Raw genomic sequence first — 6,000 nt, 5'->3', positions numbered from 1 at the left:
GGTAACTAATCACTTACAGTGAAACTCTGTGTGGAGAAATGACTGGGCTCAACAGCCAGGTGTAGCTTTTGTCACTGGGGACTTGCGGAAAAAAGGGAACATCTACTTTCTCTGTCCCCCTTTGAAGATTTTTTTTCTCATCTATTTCCCCCTCCTCTTCTCTCTGATCTTCCCACCCACTTCTGCAATTGGGAATTCCTAACATTTAATTGGGGATTGGTCCTGCTTTGAGCAGGGGGTTGGACTAGATGACCTCCTGAGGTCCCTTCCAACCCTGATATTCTATGAGTCTATGATTCTATGATAAGCAAGCATGTGCACACCCACCCCCTCAATATGGCACCTCCCACCCTTTTGATCCATTTCTTCTGCTTTATTATTAGGGAGTGCTCCTGAAATCAGATGCCTTCTTCTATTACTTGGGCTCTAAGGTCTTGCCTACCAGTGAACCTTGGTGTAATTGTACCTATGCCTGGGGATTTGCACAGTGCACCTACACCAGTGGCTAAAATCCCTATGTGGAGCAGGGAAATAGGAACTCACTAAATACAAACAATCCCAAAAACAGCCAGGCTTGAACATGGAATCTGTGAAAGCTGCGAGAGACACAAACCTGGGATCATTCATCCATGCTCGTGTCTCTCCAGGGGAAGACTATGCTAATGTTTCAAACAAACAAAACATTTTAATATTTAACCAGTATTTCTGTGGAGAGCTGTTCTCACAGCTCAGGTGACAGATTATAGACAGGTTATTCTTCCTTTGACAAGTACTCCAGAAAACAAACACTTTTCAGAAGTTGTATGTTTCGCTGTAAATTCAAAGAGGAAGTTTTTGCTCTCTTTCTCCCCTCGCCCCATTTAGCTAGCTAGCTCTTCTATTCTCAATGAAGTTTAAACTGTGGTCAATTTTTTAATTTCCACAGCCATACAAGAATACACACTCAAGATTTACACTCCTTTGGGGTCTGGGAGCACAGTCAGCCCATATTACTGCTGGGAGATTGCCTTCTTCCAAAATAATTTGTGGCTTTTGGCTTTCAAATCCACCGCAATCCATGAACAAACTGAAGAGTCTGGCAGCTACGGGCAGGTTGGGATTGTACAATGAGAGAAAAACTGCTTTCAAACTCGCTCACAAATCCTGAGTCAGACTGGAAAGGCTTTACACATTTTGTGTTTTGCTGTAGTAACCATTTCCTCACTCCACCCAACCACAGTCACTGTTGCTGTGTGAGCAAACAGTTGGCATGACAGAACAAGCCTAGATAGGTTGTGTTTTCACATCAGATGAACTTCCCAGCCCCTTTGAGAAGAGCTGTTGCTACTTCTTGTTGTTGGTATCAAAACCATTTTCACTTGCGTGGAAATGTTATTCTGGGGGCAGAGGTATTACAATAACTGCTCCATAAAGTCTAACAGCCTTTATTTTCTACGTATGAAGTTCCCAGACTTTTTTTTTTTTTGCTGTGCCCCCCTTCTCCATGGGAATCACATAACAGCCTGCCCCAACTCCCACCTGTCCAGGGCAGAAAGTGCCTCATTGAGGGGAGTGGGCAGCAGGACCCAGCTACCTTCATCTCTGGAGGAACATGTGGCAGGGCAGTGCCGTACAGGGTAGACTGAGACTCCTTGCCCTCCCTCCTCTGTGACTGGGGACTCCCTGTGTGCTCTCACAGCTGCTGCCCTGGCCTGGCCCTGACACCCAGCCAGCTGCAGCCCCACATAAGGTTGCCAACCCCCCAGGATTGGCCTGGAGTCTCCTGGAATCAGCATCAATCTCCCAATGACTATTGAACACAATCCAGGAGATTTTAATAGGATGTTTTTTTAAAAATGACATTATGTCACTTGGGGTGGGGGTGGGGAATCTCCCAGAATAGCTTCAGTCAGAGTTGGCAACCCTAGCCCCACATCATCCCTCATGCCTCCCTTATGAGGGAGAAGAGTGTCCCATAGTTTGGGAACCTCTGTTCTCTGTTATTTCCAATAAAGAGAGTGATTCTCTCTGTATAACAATAATTAGCCTCCCATCACTCACTCCACCCCAAGCCTTCATGCCACACATTATTCCCATTTAAAAAATCCAAAGAGTAACCAACAAGAGGTGTACCTAATGGTAAGCCTATTTCGTTACCTTTAATGACTCTGACCTTTGTTTTTCTATGTTCTCTCCCCTCTCCAGGTTTATCATCATTTGCTGTGTTAAGTCTTATTTAGATAAGATCTTTTGGACAGGGGCCTATGAGCTTTTTGTCTGTGGAGGAGCATCCATACATACAGCACTGTATTAACAAACAATAAGTGTTGTGTAATCTGTTCCACTTTGTATTTTGCTCTGACATTCTGAGTACTTTTCCCAGACCTGAAGAAGAACGCTATGGAGCTAGATAGCTTGTCTCTCTCACCAACACAAGTTGGTCCAATAAAAACTATTACCTCATCCACCTTGTCCCTCATGTGCAACTGTATTATCCTTTCCATACCAAATCCCTAAATATTTCCTAGTTTCTGCACCTTCCTGCAGTGACAAATTTTCCATCAGTGTTTTGATAGAATTGCCATCATTCTAAAAGCCATCTTGTACAATTGTTGTGCTGAATGAAATATCTGACAGGGAAGGAAATGGTTTATGCCAAATTAAGAACAAGTCCTCAAGATCAAGCATATTTGAAGGGTGTGGCTGGCCTGCACACAAATGCTAATATCAGAAAATGAATTATTTCCTTATGCATGGCTTCTGGTACGTAAAGTTATATGAACTGTGGGTTTTAAGTTATGTATACAGGTCCTGTGGAAGTCTTTACTACGGCCACAGTAAAAACAAAAACAAAACAAAAAACTTTTCAACTCCTTGGGCTGGTCCATACTTAAAAGAAATACTGATATAATTATATTGCTTATGGATGTCATTTTTTGCCAACGTAGTTTACTGGTAAAAGCATTAGAGTAGATGCAGTTATACTGGTATAAAGGTGCCTTATATTGGTATATCAGTTCTCATACTAGAATAAGTTATACAACTATAAGCATTTTTATAACAGTATAATTGTGTTCACACCTGGGGGTTTGCCACTTCAATTATATTGCTATAGATGAAGTGGCTAAACTCTGATGCAGACAAGCCATTTGTGGCAGCCTATTCTAACAGCCAGCCCAGTGATCACAGAGCTGCATGTGGAGAGTTATCACAGAGCTGCAAGTATTCAGTTGGGTTCTGATTCTTTAGCCCTCTTGGTCGTTCAAACAGTGGAGCTTGTGCACTGAAATCTTACACTGCACAATGGTACAATGGATGGTATGAGGTATGACTTTTGATTATGTATAATGTTTTGTGAAGGATTCTTTGAATGGAAATAGGTTCCTCACACACAAAAGACACATGATTTCTCCTTTTTCTCTCTGAAAAGAGACCAGTTTAGAAGCATAATTTCACTTCTTCACCATTGGCTGCCTCATCTTCACTGAAAATTGTCTATTTAGGTAATTATTTCCCTCATTTTTTCCTTTAGAGTGAATCAGTAGTTCTACTCTCCCTTCTGCTTTATGCTTCTGACAGTTTTTAAGCTCTTTCTTGCAGAATTGTCTGGTGTGACAGAGACAGATTCCTCTTCAGTTTTTGGACTGGTTATTTCAGGACACGCACCTTGTTAAGTTAAAGTGCCAGATCAGGTTCACATAATCATGCAACTAAGAAATAAAGAAGGGATTAATGCAGGCATGAGGTAACAGAAAGTGCCCCAGCTGCAGCTGATTACAGCTGTTATAGAGGCTTCTCCAGGGTAGGATGTTACTCCTTCAAGAAGAGGCTGTGACCTGAGCAACTAGACTAGCTTTTGAGCTGTTCAGAACTCTTTCTGCCTACCCAAGGGGAGGAGTTCCAGCCCAAAGAATAGACTAAATGAGGTACCAATCTCTCTTAATAAATAGTGCCACCTGCATGCAATATAGTACCCCAGATAATCCTGAAATACCTTGTAAATAGTTTTAACCCTAAAGATTGCTTTTTAAACATACACGCTATTTTTCCACTTCTGCATTAGTCCAAGCTTCAGAAGATAGCAACTTCCACATAAATGCGGAAAGCTGCAGGACGCAGTTTATCTATTTATCCTAACTATCCCGGCAAATAGCTACCCCTAATAGACCAATTACTTGCTTGGTGTAACTTCTGGCACAGCATGGGTCATTTGCTTATCTGATGGCCAAAAGACAGGGGGAAACCTAGCCAGCTTATTTTTGTTTTGAATTTTTTTTATTTTTAAAGCCATCAAAACAGAGCCCAAAAGGGTCATATGCAGTTGTTTCCTACTTGGAATAGACCACACGGTTTGATTTACTTATTTTTTTTCCTCCAAAGTTCTGCACATGTGGTTGTGGTTACAGAGAAGCGCTTAGAACACACAGCTAAAAATGGCTTGGAATGATGGGAAATATTTACAATAGTCATCAGGATGAAGACCAAACACATTAAGGAGAAACATATTGCCCTCTATCTACTGTTGACATAACTAATGATAAGCTTAAGTTCAAGAGGAGCTTGGGCTACGATCCCATGTAGCTTTCGCAGGCTTCACTCTTGCAATGAGATCCGTGTGGGCATCTCCATACCTATGTAGATCTCATTGTAGAACTGGGGCCTTTTAGTCTGTGGCAATAATCCGATTAATTTAACTAGTGGTTTTGTTGGAGTAATGAATGCAGGATCATGGTCCTTACCAAGGGCTGCAGGATCAGTTGTAGATATCAAGGTGATAGGTGTCTCTGAAATGCTATAGGTAGATTTGATAACTCTACATCATCTTATTCTCATGGTATGTTAATAATGGTCAATCTTTCTCAATCTAGTCTCATTAGTGGGGAAAGGATGGCCAAAGCACAGGACTTGGGAATCAGGAGACTTGAGGTCTACTCCCAGCTCCACTACAGAACTCGAGTATGCCCTTGGGTAGGTCACTTAGGCCCAGAGCCTCACTGGTATTTAGGTGTCTAACTCCCAGTGATGTCATGGCCTGAGGTGCTGAGCACTTAGAGCTCTCACTGAAGTCAAATGGAGCAGGATCAGGCCCTTAACCACTCAGTGCTTCAGTTTCCCTATCTCTAAAATGGAAAACTAATATTCACCTACCTGCCTGGGAGGCTTCCTTCCTTAATGTTTGCAAAGTGCGTTGTGATCCTTGCAGAGAAGGTGCTATAGAAGGGCTAAGGATTAGCTTTATTGCCACCTTTCGGACAATGAGTTTGTTACAAAGGAGACTGCTACAACCAATGGATTTACAGGACTTTCTTAACCGGACAGGATCACACAATGAATGTTTAATGGGATGAGAGACTGGAAAAGTCTCTCATCCCATTAAGCATTCCTCTGCAGCTAAAGGTTTACAGTGAATTGATGGGGCAGCACCAAGTAGCCAAGTCTGTCTCTAGTACAAATTAGCCTGAACTTCATTACATAAATATTCTCACTCAACTCCTTGTGTCAGCCCTTTACAGCCTCCCATTAATCAGATGAAAAACGCTGATTGTAGCCATTGCACTCCTTCATGCAGCCATTTTTTAAAAACAGACAGATCCATAAATGGAAGTCTGAAATGAGTATTTTTTAAATGACTCAGCCTTTCTACAGGCACATCCAAATGATCACTTAGGAACCACTCTACAATCCTTACTCTCACCTCAGCTCAATGGTGCCTTTGTAGCCCAGCCATGTGCTGGGGAAGGAGGAGAAAACTCAGCTCCTAACAGTGGCTGCTCATGTGAGGAGCTCAGTGGAAGGTGAACTCGACACCTGAAGCGAAAAGGAGCTGGAGCCCCCTTGTCTGCTGACATTGCCATTATCTTTGCTATAAGAGGCCATTCTGCCTGCTCTGAGAAGGGAGGAAGACTCAGAGCCAGAGTCTCATGGGAAAATCACAACTGTAGCATCATCGTGAACCTGCTGCTGAAGAAATTTGGGCACAGCCATACCTCTGGCATTTTCTGCCCATCCAGCTGGTTGACT

The sequence above is a fragment of the Eretmochelys imbricata genome, chromosome 1 (assembly GCF_965152235.1).
Source record: "Eretmochelys imbricata isolate rEreImb1 chromosome 1, rEreImb1.hap1, whole genome shotgun sequence".
NCBI lineage: Eukaryota > Metazoa > Chordata > Testudines > Cheloniidae > Eretmochelys > Eretmochelys imbricata.
The sequence above is the reverse complement of the archived record's forward strand: the minus strand, read 5'-3'. Positions refer to the sequence as shown.